We start from the raw sequence: 16897 nt of genomic DNA, 5'->3' as shown, positions 1-16897 counted from the left end.
GTTTGATGGAGGTTTGACGGTGATTTCAATATTGAGAGAGAGGATAATGATTGAGTATGATTAAGGTATGGTGATGAATGAGATAAGATTGAGAATGATGTGACTATTGATGAATTATTCATATGGCTTATGAATTTGAATTATCTGATACACGAGTTTTTCTGGGTAGATGCAGTGGCTTGCCACCACTTGCTATAGGTTGAGACTCGATACTCCGTTGACCCTCTGTCGCAAGATGTGACCGAACACTTTAACTCCTCGGGTTTTCCCATGGCATATATATATATATATTACATTATTGAGCTTGGAGTTTGACTCCATGAAATATTATTGAGCTTGAAATTTGACTTCATGAAATATTATATTTGAGTTTGGAGTTTGACTCTATAGATATTATTTTTAAGCTTGGGGATGCACAGACAGAGGAACTTTTCAATAGTTAATTACCAAGACATATCGGGTTGGCTATATAATCGATAGATGAGACTCATCAGCCATAGGATAGGCATGCATTATATGCATTTGTATATTTTGATTGAGTGTGCATTTGTTTTGGTTTGTCTAATTGTTTAGCCATGTTTATCTGCTACTTGTTTTACTTGTTATACCTGAATCCTATCTGTGATTTCTTTGTTTGTCTTGTATGTGTATGTTTATCTGAGAGACCCTTTTTGGTAGAGGCGTGATGGGGGTGGTTTCTGGTATGTGGTAATGAAGGTTGAGGCAGGTGGACTAGGTGTTGCCTGAGTATTCTAATGTATGTATTGTTTGGATAGGAGTGAGCGAAGTAAGTTGGATAAGAAGTCCCTAGACACGTCCTTGGTCCTTTACATTTCTTTAAACCAATCGCCTTACTAAATTGTAAACTAAAGAAAACTTCTTTACGATCTTTTAAGTTAAGTTTTCTCCATAAAGTTTTTTCCAAACGATTATTTTAAGGATAAACTGTTTTATAATGAAATTAATTCTATTTGCAAGTATTTCTTTGCTTGATGGTATTCTCGTCCCTACTGAGAATGTGTGGCTTGTTCTCACCCCAAAATCTTCCACCCTTTCAGTGACACAGGTTCGAAGACTCAGTTTGAAGTTGCGGGCGATTATTGAATTTATTTATGAGTTAAATTACTTTCATAGAATTCCCTCACTTATTGTTTAAGATTTTTATTTTATACAAAGGGATTGGTGTTGTATTTGAGTTTTATTTTAATTTACTTGTATAAGATTTATTATTATTAGTAATTATTTGATTATCATTACTTGGTGATCTTTGATATATGATTTTTAATGAATTGAAAACAAAATTTTCTGGCATTTTCTTAAAGATTGAAACGTGATATTGAACGAAAGGCTCAATATTAAATAGTTAATTAAAAAAACAGGTTAGTAACGCCTTACTTTTGGTATAATATAATACCCTCACTATCAGAATGTCACGCTTCCAGCTGCGCCACTCTGATAGCAAGAAGTATTACAACGACTTCAAATTCTTTATAATAAAATAGGAGCTTTTGACTCGAAACCGTATCGCTATTTTCTTTGAAAAATCGAAAAAATACTTTATCTTGAAAACAAACAAGCATATACATATATACAAAAGTTCTTACATAAGTAGCCTATGAATATACATACAGAACATACAATTTCTATAACTCTTACAAAATATAATATTGATGACGACGGATAAATAAATAATAACTAAAACAACATCGAATAAGTAAAACGTAATAAAACTCTTCGTGAGCCTCATCATCCATCTCCTGAAAAGATAAAACTGTAGGGGTGAGAACCTAACCACACGATCTCATCATGGAGTTTTAGAATTGTCAAAAAAATATACTTAATAAAAAAATCGTTTTCAAACTCAGTTATTATTGTATGAATCCTTTGAAAAACTTATAGCTTAACCATAAAAAATTCAAAACTTTTTAAAAAGAAATTAGTTAATTATCCAAAAATTCAAACTCACTTTTTAGATAAAAGAATCTTAAAAGTTGCCTAACAGTATGAATGACCAGCCTGTTCCAAACATAGGTTCATTAAGTCTATGCTGAACAAGCTTGATTAATTTAAATAAAAAATTATGTATAATAACAATAATAATGTTTTTTATTTAAATTATATTATTTTGTTAATTTTGTTTTTTGTAAGAGAGAAAGATAAAAAAAATAGAGAATGAGAGAAAAGAAAGAGAAAGATAAAAGATGAAGAATGAGAATGTGAGTGAGAGTTTATTAATTTTGGAAGAAAAAAATTAATTTTAATTGTAAAAAAATATTAGATGACATATTCTGATTTGTCAAATTACTAATATAAAATATAAATTATATATAAAGTAAAAATAGTAGCGAGAAATAAAAAAATGGAGAGAGGTAGATGAGAGAATTTGGAAAGGGAGTTTATTAATTTTTAAAAAAAAATATTTTCTCTCAATTTTAATAACAGAGTGTCATGTGACACATTTGATTATTAAATTAGATAGTAATATATGATATATAATATAGGTATATTTCAATTTCAATTTTAATATTTTAATTTTTTTAATTTTAATGCAATTAAAGAATGTCATATTGCGCATTTTGATTGTCAAATTAGTAATTAGTCATTGATATTGATAATGATATATAAAATAGATAGAGTGGTTAAAATTATAATGAGAGAGTGACATATGACATATTTTGGTTGTAAAATTAATAAGGAGGAGAGGAGAATTCCTTAATTTTGAAGAAAAAGACTTGATTCTGTACTGGATGCCTCCGGTACAGGTTAAGAGATGGATCGGAAACTGACGGGTCGAGGCGGATGCCGGATTACTCGATGGAGCAATGGGGGTGGTACCTGCAAAGACACTCCGACGTTCAAGTCAGAATGGATCTGAGAGGTATAAGGTGTGAGGAATGAAAGAATACCTGGAGGGACCTGGGTCCTCTATTTATAGGTGATGGTGAATATCTTATCTTATCTTATTTGGCTAAGATAAGGGAGACGTTTTGAATTCGAAAGTTGGTTAGGAGTTCTAGTGGGCCGGTTCCGAGCCTTCTAGAAAGGCAGAGCGGGTCGGACCCGGGTGGTCAGGTTCGGGGGTCGTCCCGGGTTGTGGGATCCGTGGGCCGGATCCGTAACAGTTGCCCCGCAGCGAGAGAGCGAGCAAGGTCGGTCTATCGCTGGGAGGTGTAGTTTTGACTGCTGTTTAGAGTTTTTTGTCCTTCTCAGATAGTCGTTTGATTCTTTCGAAGAGAGGTCGGTGAGCCGGTCTCAGTTTGTGAGGACATGCCGAAGTTTTTCGTTTGGCCGTTTTGGTATGACGCGACTCTTCTGTGTCTCAGCGCCCGTTGTGTTTTTCGAGGCGTACTTTGTTGGTTTTGTTTTCCAGGGAGCATTTATTGTGAGGAAACGTTTTTAGGTGACTTTCTCTTATTGCCCCTACGCTTCTTTCTACCTTTCAGGGTTATTTGCATCTTTCTGCCCTTTTTGAAACCGTTTTGGCTTTCCTTCTTACTTCCCTCGTTTGCTTCATTTCTCTTCTACTTCTTTTTTTTAGAAAAGCTTCTTCTCTTTGTTGTGTTTTAGCGTCTCTTCGAGTTTTGAGTTTTCTGCTTTCCTGCTTCATCATTTTCAGGCTCGTTTTCTGCATTATCAGGTTGGTATCCTTCTTTTGTCTACTATATGATTTGTGCTTTGCATTTCTATTTTATGTTTGTTTAGTGTGTGTTAGGATTGTGTCTTGTGTATGATGGTCTCTGTATGGTGGTTTTTGTCTTTCTTGGGGTAGTGGGTTTTATGAGGGGATGAGCGCCACTGTTTGGTAGTACGTAGTGATGTCTGTTTGGTTTTTTCCACCGTTTTCTGCCGCGAGGTTTGGCTGATGGTGGTGCTCATCGCTGTTTTAGGTATGGCTCGTCGGAGGACCGAGGGTATGAGGGCTCCGGTGGTCCCGGCGGGGGGTGTCCCTTCCATTTACTCCTGGGTTACTAGTGACGTGTGGGGGACGCCGTCGCGGATGACGGAGGTGGACCTCCAGCGACTCCGTGATCAGGGAGCTGTTAGTGGGGGTGGCGATGCCGAATGCCATTATGAGCTTTCCCTTTCTGGGGTTGATGAGAGGGTTTGCTACACCAACCTCGACTCGCCGACCGTTCCAGATTGGATGTGGGTGTATGAGGCGATGTTTACCCGACTTGGACTGCGACTCCCCTTTTCCCCTTTTGTCCAGCAGCTGTTGAGTCGATGCTCCGTGGCACCGTCTCAATTGCATCCGAATAGCTGGGCGGCGATTCGGTCTTTCGAGCTTGTATGCGAGTTTTTGGAGCTCCCTGCCTCGGTAAATATCTTTCTCTTAAAGCTCAGCCGCATCATCGGGTTTTCGGCTTGTATGAAGATTCTTTTCATGGGTTTAAGAGTGGGTATTTTAAAGTTCGTCCTGCAAGGGGACATCATCCGTTCTGGCTGACGTTGGAGGGCGAGCGGCGGTTCCCCACATATTGGAACTTTGGGGCGGGGCCGTCCGTTCTTACTCGGGTGACGCAGGAGTTCTTGACTGCGGAGGATCGGGATGTCGCTCTTGTTCTATGGCAGTTGTTTGAGGAGCGTCCTCTTAATCCCCGAGACGTGATGGGCAATCCGATCGCTTGTCGGACCTATGTTGGTGTGTGAGACTTCTTTTTTTTTTGGTTTTCCGAGTTGGATACTTAGCGATTTCTTTATTTTTTTTTGCAGTTGAGATGGCTGGAGGTTTGACAACTCTTGCGAGGTTGAAGGCTCAGTTATCTCAGGGGACTCCTTCCGGTAGTACTCCTTCTACTCCAATTTCGTGACCTAGCGGTGATACGAGGACTATTTCTGAGGATCTCACGTTGACTGGAGGCGGGACCGAAGGGTCAGGTCGAGGTGTGGGGGCTGATGATGACGTGGTTGTGGTGTCGCCGGAATGTGTTTCCCGCAAGCAAAAGCGGTTAGAGGATAATGATAGTGAGAATTTGGTGGAGGAGGAAAGTGCGGTTCCGTCGGTGATGGACCGCCGTTTCGATGCTCCAGCTTTCATCGATGAGTTCCTTATGCCTGGCACGGAAGATTTTTTTCGTGAATGTGATGTGACCTTTTAGGCTAAGTCTCTTTATCATTTCCTTCTTCGTTCTGCTGTGATTGTTCGGAAGGCCGAGCCTGTGATGGCTCAGGTGGGCCTTTTGGATAAGAAGCTTCGTCAGTCTCAGGCTGAGGTGGCGAGGTTGAAGGGTTTGCTCGCGGATGCCGAGTCGGCGAAGGAGCAGGCAATGAAGGCGTCCGAGGAGTTTGGTGCCGAGATCCTTCGTCTTTCCGAGGTTGAAACTTCTCTTTTGTCTCAACTTGGTGGAGAGCGGAGGAAGGCTTCGGATGCCGAGTCCCGATCAGCCGTACTTTTGGCTGATGTCGGTGTGCTGAGGGATGAGGTGGCTGGTTTGAAGGCGGAGGTCGTGGTTTTGACAGAGGAAAAAGCTGTGTTGCTTGCCGATGTGAAGGAAGCTGTTGCTGCTACTGAGGAGACGATGAAAGCTCAAGCTTTGGTTTGGCGCCTGGCGCGGACGTGTCTGTGATGGGAGCTTTCAAGACCGTCTGTGATGGCGAGATTGTTGACCTTGAGTAGTTGTGTTTTATGATTTTGTTTTGGATTGCAAGTTTCTATGCTTTTTGGCCGTGTGACCATGAACCGTGGTTTTGACTTTTGATTTTATGCTGTTTGGGCCGTTTGGGCCTTTTTGTATATTTCATTTTGAGTCGTTTTGTTTTTTGTTTTAATTTATTTGTCCCATTTAGCGGACCGTTGTGAGGTCGATTTCTCGTGGATATTCGTATTTTGGGCCCGGGGGGTGATCGGTCCCCCGATTTTCGCCGTGTTTTTATTCCGTATTTAGGAAAAAGAAAATAAAGATGGCTTGATGGAATTTTATTGATGGTTGGGCCTCGTTAAAACCCTCCGTTTGTGGCGGGAAAGAGTACCCGAGATTGACACTTAAAGCGATATGAAACACATACATAAGAGGAAAAAAATAAAAATGAAATAAAGAAAATGATGACCTAGGGGGGTCAGTCTAAGTGTAGTATCGTTGTAGGTTGGCGGCGTTCCATGTTCTTAGGATTTCATCGCCGTTCAGTCATTCGAGCTTATATGCTCCCTGTCCGATTACGGCCTTGATTCTGTACGGTCCTTCCCAATTCGGGGTGATTTTCCCTTCCTCCGGGGTTGGGGCACCGATGTCGTTTCGTCGTAGGACGAGGTCGTCGGGTACAAAGTCTCGTCGAATGACGCCGTGGTTGTACCTTAGGCTAATTCTTTGTTTTAGGGCTAGCTCTCTGATGTGGGCCGTGTCTCTTACCTCATCGATGAGGTCTCGTTCTGCTTCTTCGTCGTTACCCCCGACCGTTCTCCTTGGGCTTGGGTCTCCTATTTCTACTGGGATGACGGCCTCCACGCCATATGTTAATCGGAAAGGGGTTTTCCTAGTGACTGTTTGCGGGGTTGTTTGATACGACCATAAGACTGATATGAGTTTGTCGGCCCATAGTCCCTTGGCTTTGTCGAGCCGCTTCTTTAGTCCTTTGACGATAATTTTATTTGCGAATTCCACTTGCCCGTTTGTTTGGGGGTGTTCTACCGAACTGAAGCGGTGGGATACATGTAGCCCTTCTAGGAATGCTATAAATTTCCTATTGGTGAATTTGGTACCGTTGTCCGAGATGACAATCTCGGGGATCCCGAACCGGGTTATGATCTGTCGCCAAAGGAATTTTCGGCATTGAGTTACTGTAATGGAGGCCAGGGGTTCGGCCTCAATCCATTTAGTGCAATAATCTATGGCGACGATGAGGTACCGGAGTTGTCCTGGTGCCGTAGGAAAGGGCCCGATGAGGTCGATTCCCCAGGTGCCGAATGGCCGTTTCGCTGATATAATGCTGAGTTGGTGCGGGGCAGCTTGGTGGATGTCGGCATGTTTTTGGCATTTATCACAGTTTTTTACCAGCTGTATGGAGTCCTGGATAACTGTGGGCCAGAAGTATCCGGCCCGGATGACTTTTTGGGCCAGGGTCTTACCCCCGATGTGGTGGCCGCAATAGCCTTCGTGGAGTATGTACTCTGCATCCCCGGATTCGACGCATTTGAGGAGGGGTTGGAAAAATCCGCGTTTGTATAGTTGTCCTGCGATGATTGTGTATTTGGCGGCTTCCCTTTTTGTCCATTTTTCTTCCTTAGGGTCTTTTGGCAGTGTTCCGTTGAGGAGGTATTGTAGGATAGGATAGGTCCATGACTCTTGGCTAGAGTGTGTCAGGTAAGTGTTAGTCCAGGTTGATATCGATGGCGACTTAACGACTTCCTGAATTAGTGATTTGTTGCCGTGTCCTGGTTTGGTGCTGGCTAGCTTAGAGAGGAGGTCTGCCCTGGCATTTCATTCTCTAGGAACGTGCTGTATGGTTACGCGATTGAATTCTTCTTTTAGCTCGTTTTCCTTGGCGAGGTATTGTTGGAGTAGGGGATCTCACGTTTGGTAGTCTCCGTTAATCTGGGAAATGATTACCTGGGAATCAGTATTTACTTCCAGGACTTTTGCTCCGACTTCCTTAGCTAGGGCTAGGCCTGCTAGGAGGGCCTCATATTCGACTTGATTATTTGAAACTAGGAACTTGTATCGTACTGACTGTTCGATTATGAGTACGTTTTGACTTTCGAGTATGACTCCGGCGCCTCCGGAGGTGAGGTTTGATGAGCCGTCGACGTGTAGCTTCCATGACTCGGGGGTGGGGTTTCCCGGCGTCATCTCAGCGATGAAATCAGTCATGGCTTGTGCTTTGATTGCATTTCGAGGTTCAAACTTGATTTGGAACTGGGATAGCTCGATGGACCATGCTAGCATTCTTCCCGCTAGGTCGGGTTTTTGTAGTACTTGTTTGACTGCTTGGTCGGTTCGGACTGTCACGTGATGGGCCTGAAAATATTGTCGCAAGCGTCGGGAAGCCGTGAGGAGCACAAAAACGAGTTTTTCTATGCGTGAGTAGCGGGTCTCTGCATCTTGTAGGACCTTGCTTATGAAGTATATGGGTTTTTGTTCTTTCTGTTTGTTTTCGCGGATGAGTGCTGCTGTGAGTGCCTCCTCCGTTATAGAGAGGTATAGATAGAGGGTCTCCCCTGTTTGGGGTTTAGCAAGAACTGGTGGTTCTGCTAGGACTCTTTTAAAGTGTTGGAAGGCTTCTTCGCATTCTACTTCCCATTTGAAGGGGGCTCCTTTCTTCATCAGTTTGAAGAAGGGGATTGCTTTTTGTGCCGATGCTCCGAGGAAGCGGGATAGCGCTGTGAGCCGGCCGGTGAGCTTTTGGATGTCGTTGATATTTTTTGGGCTTGTCATGTCGAGGATGGCGCGACATTTCTCTGGGTTAGCTTCGACTCCACGTTGTGTGATCATGAAGCCGAGGAACTTTCCTGCCTCCATTCCGAAGGAACATTTTGTCGGGTTGAGTCGCATACAATGCTTTCGTAGGGTGTTCATTATGAGCATGAGGTCGCTGATGAGTTGTTCCCCGGATTCAGTTTTGGCGAGCATGTCGTCTATGTAGACTTCTAATTTGGTCCCGGACAGATTCTGGAATATCTTATTGACGAGCCTTTGGTAGGTTGCTCCGGCGTTCTTTAGGCCGAAAGGCATGACCGTGTAGCAGTATGTCCCGTCGGGGGTGATAAACGCTATTTTTCTCGTGGAGTCGGTGCATCGGTATTTGATTATAACCGGAGTATGCGTCCATAAAGCTGAGGTATCGATGGCCGGATGTGGCGTCTACCAATCCATCGATGTTGGGTAGGGGGAAGGCGTCTTTTGGACAGGCTTTATTAAGGTCCGTATAATCGACGCACATTCGCCACTTTCCGTTGGACTTCTTTACTAGTACGACGTTTGCCAACCACGTCGTGTATGGTAGTTCTCTGATGAAATTTGCCTCAAGTAGGGCCTTTACTTGTTTATTGACCTCGGCTGCCCGGTCTTGGGACATTTTTCGTCTTCTTTGTGCCACGGGTTTGGCTTTGGGATCTACGACTAGCCGGTGGGACATTAGGTCGGGGTCTATCCTGGGCATGTCGGCTGGTGTGAAAGCGAACAAGTCTTTATTTTGTTTCAAAAATTGCGAAAGGTCTTCTTTAAGGTCGTATGGGAGGTTCCTGTTGATGAAAGTGTATTCATCTTTGGTTCGCCCCACTTGTAATTTTTCCATGTCGCCTTCTGGTTCTGGCCTGGGCTGGCCGTCTTGTCGGGCGTCCAAGTTGGCTAGGAATATCCCAGCTGTGTCGCGAGACTTCTTTCGTAAAGCTAGGCTGGTGTTGTCACATTCTGCTGCGACCTCGCGGTCTCCATGGATAGTGGCGATGGAGCCATCTTCCGCTATGAATTTCATAAGGAGGTATTTGGTAAAAATTATGGCAGAGAAGTCATTGATTGTTTTCCTTCCGAGGATGACGTTGTAGGCGGTGGAATCTTTTAGGACCACAAATTCGGACAGAATTGTCTTCCTTTGGTTGACTGTCCCTATGGTGAGTGGTAGGGTGATGGAACCGTCCGATTTGAGGAAGTTGTCCCCAAGTCCTATGACGCCATTGCGGTGTGTTTCGAGATTTTCGTTGCGGAGCCCGAGCTTGTCGAATGCTCGTCGGAAGAGGATGTTGGAGTCTGCACCGGTGTCCACCAGTATTCTCCGAACTAATCCCGTTCTGATTCTTGTCGAGATGATGAAAGGTGCGTCTTCGGCCGAGGTGCCGTTCTGGCAGTCCTCGGGTATGAAGTTTATCGTTTTGTCGGCAGTGGTAGGTGGGGCTTGATCTCTGACAGCCCAAGACTTTGAGGTCCTTTTTTAGTGTTGATTTTGATTTTCCTGATACATCTTTGCCTGTGATAACGTTTACTATTATGGTCGGGTCATCTTCTGAACTTTCCCTGGGAGGTTGTTTTTGTGTTCTTGGGTTGCATCCTTCTCTCTCAGGTGACCTGTCCCTTTCTGCGTGTTTTGGTTCTCTGATGATTTTGGCGAACTCTGGGAGCTTGCCGTCTCTTATGGCTTGTTCGAGGGCATCTTTGAGGTCGAAACAGTCTTGTGTCCTGTGCCCGTAACCTCGGTGGTAGTCGCAGTAGAGGGTTTTGTTGCCGCCTGTTCTTTCTTTGAGTTGCCGGGCTTTTGGGATGATGCCTCGATCTGCTATCTGGTGGTATATCTCGGTAATTGGGGCCGTCAAGGGTGTGTAATTAGAGAATTTGCCGATCCTGGGTGGTCGGTTTGTGTTTGTTGGTTTGGGGTGTTCCCTCTGGCCTTCTCTGGGTGGGTTGTGCCGAGGTGTCGGGTTGCCGTGTTGGGTGTTGTTGTGTTGCCGTTTGTTGGCGGCGACGACCTAACTGACCTCCTCGTCGTTTATATAATCTCTGGCGACGTTTTGGATCTCGTGCATGGACCATACTGGTTTGGTGGTAAGGTGTTTGCGGAAGTCTTCGTTCATGAGTCCGTTTATAAGGCAGAGACTTGCGACTGAGTCTGTGAGCCCGTCGACTGTTAGGCATTCGTCGTTGAATCAGTCGAGGTACTTCCTTGTGGATTCGTCGTATCTTTGTGTGACTCCTAATAGCTGATAGGGTGGTTGGCCTTGGTGATTCTGGTGGTGAATTGGGCCATGAACCTCCGTGATATGTCGCGAAAACTGGTTATGGATTCGTTGGGGGAGGGCATTGAACCATTTGATTGCTGGCCCAGACAGGGTCACCGGGAAGGCTCTACATCGGACGGCGTCGGTGGCACCTTCTAGGTTCATTCTGGCTTCGAATGCTGTTAAGTGTTCCTGGGGTCTTTGGTTCTGTCGTATTTCATGTCCATGAGTTTATCAAATCCTTTGGGGAGCTTCGCTTTCAAAATTCTTTCTGTGAAGGGGGTGGCTCCCATTATCACGTGGTCGTTTCTTGTGTGTTTGGTTTCTCGGTATCGTCGGTCGTCGTCCGTGTGAACGGAGTCGCGAGATATGTTGCGGTCGTATCTTTTGCTGTGTCGTCGTTCTGGTGATCTATTACGTGAGGTGCTTCTATCATGTCTCTTGGCGTGTCGTCGTTCTGGCGATCTGCCGTGGCGAGACCTGAATCTGGAGGTTGCGTGACTTCCGTGTTCGGCGTTGTGCCTTTCTTTGGTGGCAACCCGACCTTTGAGTTCATGTACTCTGTGGCAGAGCTCTTGGATTATTTGCGCTGACTTGTCTTCCGGATTCTCGGGGTTTCGAGTATTGGCGGGATTGTTTTCTTTGTTATAGACGGTGCTTGCTATCCTCCCTTTGAGTATGGCTTCTTGATGTTCGGGAGTAAGGTTTCGTGTTCGGGAGTTATCTTGGTGGCTTATGGAATGCTCTTCAGGTTCGTCCGCCATTCCGACTTAACCGGCGTAAGTCCCCACAGACGGCACCAATGTACTGGATGCCTCTGATACGGGTTGAGAGATGGATCGGGAACTGGCGGGTCGAGGCGGATGCCGGATTACTCGATGGAGCAATGAGGGGGTGGTACCTGCAAAGACACTCCGACGCTCAAGTCAGAATGGATCTGAGAGGTATAAGATGTGAGGAATGAATGAATACTTGGAGGGACCTGGGTCCTCTATTTATAGGTGATGGTGAATATCTTATCTTATCTTATTTGGCTAAGATAAGGGAGACGTTTTAAATTCGAAAGTTGGTTAGGAGTTCTAGTTGGCCGGTTTCGGGCCTTCTAGAAAGGCAGAGCGGGTCGGATCCGGGTGGTCAGGTTCGGGGGTCGTCCCGGGTTGCGGGATCCGTGGGCCAGATCCGTAACAGATTCCAATTGCAATAAAAAAGTGATATGTGACACATTTTGATTGTAAAATTAGAGATGTATAATGAATAATAGATAATAGATATAATTGATATAATATGATATTTTACTTCAGAGAAGCAAATTCTTAAACACGATATAACAATGGTAGAATTGTCTCGTACAGTTAGCTTGTTTAAGAAACAATAAAATCAAATCATTTTCACACAAATTTTTCAGAAAATGATAGAAGTACCAAGAAAAAGAAATTTTAGAAATGAAACTGTTTTGTCGATTTTCAAGCCAAAGATAATGTGCATGTTTGGGCGCCATTATTTTGTTAAAAAATATCTTTTTCAATGAAAAAAGATTTTTTTTATTTTTTAATGTGTTTGACAAATTTCTAGTAGTAAAAGTAAAAATACTAGTAAAATCAAAAAAAGATCTTTTTTGAGAAGCTGTAATTTACATCTTTTTTTAAAAGATATTTTTTCCTTAAAAAAAGATGTTTTTTCATGTAATAAATAAACAGAAAAGTAATTTTATATTGTTATACCCAAATATAATTGATAGATAAAAAGACCTTTTTACACGAGATATCCAAACATAAAATTATTTTTACTTCTCTATAAGATCTTTTAAAAAAGATAACTCGAAAAAAGATTTTTACTAAAAAGCTCACCCAAACAAGCCCAATATCAATAAAAAATTTAAGATAAAAAGAAGGAAAAGATATAAGGAAAACTGAATAAGATGAAAGGAAAAGATAAACTGAAGATAAAAGTTAAATACATAAATGAGAATTGGAAAGAAAAAGTACAATAAAGTAAAGAAAAACTAAAAGGAAAGGTGGAAGAAATATTTGGTTTTTGTCTGTGAATCCGTTTGCATTAGGGTAGCATTAGGATGTTTAGAGTATTTGCCAAATGATTCCGATCTTTTATTCTAATTCTAAAACCCCTATTTATAAAGAGAATTCTAATAATTAAGAAAATTATAATAGAACCCTAATAGAAGTTTATTTTTTTCTAATAACTAAATATAACTGCAAATATTTTTGACCAATTGTAACCTCTGCATGAATATGAGAGTACGCAAGTTGCAAGTTACAGTTTTAGAGTACATAAGTTGTAACTTCTATGAGATATGTAACTGGCACTTTTTTTAGCATATTAACACGTCTTCATGATTTCTTCAATCATTACATGTCGAATTTCAACCAAGTTGCTCCCCATTAGTACATGGCCAATTTTATACACATATCATCGAATAAAATATTTATTTTCAATCTAACAAATATTCTCTAAGTATTTATTTTTCGACTAGAAGAAAGAAAATATAAATACTTAATAATATTCAATATTTTCAACGATCTCATCTTCAATAATTTCTTTCATCTTCTTTTTTTTTCTTTTATTTTTTTAATTTGTCTTATTCGTTCAGCAAGTTGAGACAAATCGAAAAAATCTTGACTAAATAATTTCTCTCGAATAGAAAACTCCAAATAATTTTTCAGGTAAAGAAATAGGACACTTATTTCTCATTAGTTTGAATCGAATTATGTAATTGTCGTCAACAGACTCATTTCGAGATCGTTTGACTTGACACAAATCACATACTAATTTTCATATCTCCTCTAAAAAATTGTTCATGAAATTTGTTTCTAATTCGACCCAAGAACAAATCGAATTTGGTGGAAGAGTAGAAAACCATGTAAATGCATGTTTGGCCAACGAAGAAGGAAAAAATTTTAATTTAAGATATTCATTAATAGCAATTTGACCAATTTCAAAAGTATACATTGCTACATGTTCCACTGTGATACATCGCCTTCTCCAGAAAATATAGAAAGTGCCTTGGGAGCTTTCCATACTTGAGGTAATTGTGCTTCTTTGCACAAAATTAGAAAATGGTGAAACAAAATGAAGTTGTTTGGTAGATTCAATATGAAAACCACTCCTCTTCGATGTTTGAGTAACAATTTCTTCCGCATCATTTTGTCCCAGGTATTATTTTCAATATCTTGAGGCATATATTGTCGCCATATATTATTTTCATCATCTTGAAGCAAAATAGCTGTTTGTTGAACTATTGAAATTTTGAGATTCTGTTGAATATTTTTAGCCATGCTTATTTTTACCACTTCATCCAATTTTTGTAACAACATATTTTTCAAATCATGGTAACTCTATCTTATTTCTTCATTGTGGTAAGAGAGTTAGCCATATTTAATGATTTGAAAATATCATGACCATTAATCGTGATTTTTTTTTAAATATCCAACTTCACATAATTTCAAAGTTGAATAGAGAAAAATTTTCTTTTCTAAAATTTGATCTATACAAAGTTTTAAAGTTAAACAAATTTTATCTTTCTCTATTGATACTTTTCTATACAGCTTATTCCATTGGGTATGTCATTTTGTTTTGTCGATTTTTTGCAAATCGATGGTAGTTTGATATCTAATGGTCTAGGAGGCAACCTACTCCTCTTTTGTGGGTTCTCAAGCCAAAGATAATATCAAAAGAAAATTGAAGATAAAAGGAAGGAAAAGATATAAGGGAAACTGAATAAGATTAAAGGAAAAAAGAAACTGAAGATAAAAGTTAAATGCATAAATGAAAATTGGAAAGAAAAAGTACAATAAAGTAAAGAGAAACTGAAAGGAAAGGTGGAAAGAATATTTGGTTTTTGTCTGTGAATCCGTTTGCGTCAGGGTAACATTAAGATGTTTAGAGTATTTGCCAAATGATTCCGACCCTTTATTCTAATTCTAAAACTCCTATTTATAAAGAAAATTTTAATAATTAAGAAAATTACAATGGAACCCTAATAGAAGTTTATTTTTTTTCTAATAACTAAATATAACTACAAATATTTCTGACCAATTGTAACCTCTTCATGAGCATGAGAGTAGGCAAGTTGCAAGTTACAGAGATGTAACTGGCATTTTTTTAGCATATTATTCAACACGTCTTCATGATTTCTTCGATCATTACATGTCGAATTCTAACCAAATTGCTCTCTATTAGTGCATGGCCAATTTTATACACATATCAAAGAAAATATTTATTTTCAATCTAACAGAAACTATTTATTTATTTTCTTTTAAACTACAAGTAATATTACATTTTCCATATAAATGATTCCGTTTTTGTGACATTTGATTTCAACAATTATTTTATTTTCCGTGAGAAATTGACATTTTTATTGGGATTTTTTATTTGAATAAATAAAATAAATGTAATAATTACGAAAATAAATAATTATAAAATTAATTACTGATTTAAATTCTCTTACTGATTTCGTTTACCGTGTAAATGAGATAAGACACGTCAGCATGACATGTGCCTATCTCGTTTACAGTGCAAACGAGATAAGACACGTCCGCACCTATAAGAGGAAGTCATTCACAACATTGTTCCGGATCCCAATTTCACTTTGTCAACAACTTTCTCCTCTCTTTTAACCCTTATACTGTGATGGCACGCCAGGCGGAGAACGACGGGGACATCAACAGGTTGAACGAGACGTCACATTACGTCGGAGCGGCCGACTTTAAGGTTAGTTTTGTTTTGTTCATTTAATCTAAGTATGTGGCCATGGTTAGGGTAGTCGCGAAGAACCAGAACGCAGTTTGCAGCTTTAGTAGTAGGTTTCTAGGAGGAACTTAGAGCTCTATTTTCTTGTGGCAATTTGTTACGAAATAATTATTAGTTTCGAACTGTATTTTTCTTGTATTAGGTTGTTACCGTTTATAACGTTCCATTTACGGTTTGGTTAGTATATAATATGTAATCTAGAAATGTGTGTAAGTTAGAAACATAGAAATATGTTCTTATGTAGAAGTAGATGTAAGTTATAAAGGAATATTTATTTAACTGTAATTTTTTTGTATATAATAGTAAATTGACATATTTACAAAACTAGAGAAAATTGTCAAAAATAAATAAGAAATCATTTTATGGTTATTTCTTTATAAGGCTGATTAGGAGGAAGAGGGTCAGGCCTCGTCGGGAGAGGACGGACGTCGAGTCTGACGAGGAGGTGGAGTACGACCGTCAGGAGGATTACGGAGACATCCCACAGGACAGAGAGGTTTTACCTCTGGGTGCGCCTCTTCCACCTCCCCCACCACACGAATTCACCCCATTATCTGGTTCTGGTGGGCCATATCACCGGGCAGTATGAGACACATCGCCACCAGGTTGGCATGAGGGAGGTCCATCCGGGACTCGCCAAGAGGATGAGGAGATGGTTGGCGAGATCTTCATTGATGACGCATTCCATATTTACACTGCTGACCCAGCCACCATGCATCGGATCACCGCGTCATTCCGGGCCGGCAAGGAGCAGAGCATCGGGCAGTACCAGCATCTGTCTGCTATCGCACAGGCCTCCTCCTGGATGCCTCAGATATCATCGACGTCTACCTCGTCGTACGGGGCGGTCTTCGTCTCGGTAGCCAATATGCGACCCCGCCCTCCTACGACTACGGTATGTTCCTTACTTCGTCACAGCCCTAGGTGACCCCTCCGTCAGCTCCACCTTCTCAGCCTGAGCTACATTTACATCAGTACGCCATAGGTCCACCTTCTGGAGGGCTCCAGCCATACCATGCCCAGCCTCACCAGGATCCCGCTGTCCCGCCGAAGTCGGTCGGAGATCCTCGTCCTTCTCGACCTCAGCGCCAGGCTCAGCCTCAATTCTGTGGCAATGGGCAAAGACACCACTACCAGGACCCTACCACCAATGATGTATATTATTTTGTATTTTGGTTGGATTGTAGTTATGTATATTGTTTTGTATTTTGGTTGGGATAAACAAGCACAACTGTGTATACATGGTTACTGGTCATTGTACACTTGTTTTCGTGAGAAAAACAAGATAAAAAAAGGATAGAAAATGTTTGTGAAGAATGTCAAGAGATGGACATTCCATGTATCAGAAATGTGTATAAATGAGATATACATGTGTCTAACGTGTATTATCTCGTTTACACGGTAAACAAGATATATGGAATGTCATATCGTTTACAGTGTAAATGAGATATGGTAGAAAAATTTAAATCGGTAATTAATTTTATTATT

This window comes from Arachis stenosperma, chromosome 1 (assembly GCF_014773155.1).
Source record: "Arachis stenosperma cultivar V10309 chromosome 1, arast.V10309.gnm1.PFL2, whole genome shotgun sequence".
Classification (NCBI taxonomy): domain Eukaryota; kingdom Viridiplantae; phylum Streptophyta; class Magnoliopsida; order Fabales; family Fabaceae; genus Arachis; species Arachis stenosperma.
The sequence above is the reverse complement of the archived record's forward strand: the minus strand, read 5'-3'. Positions refer to the sequence as shown.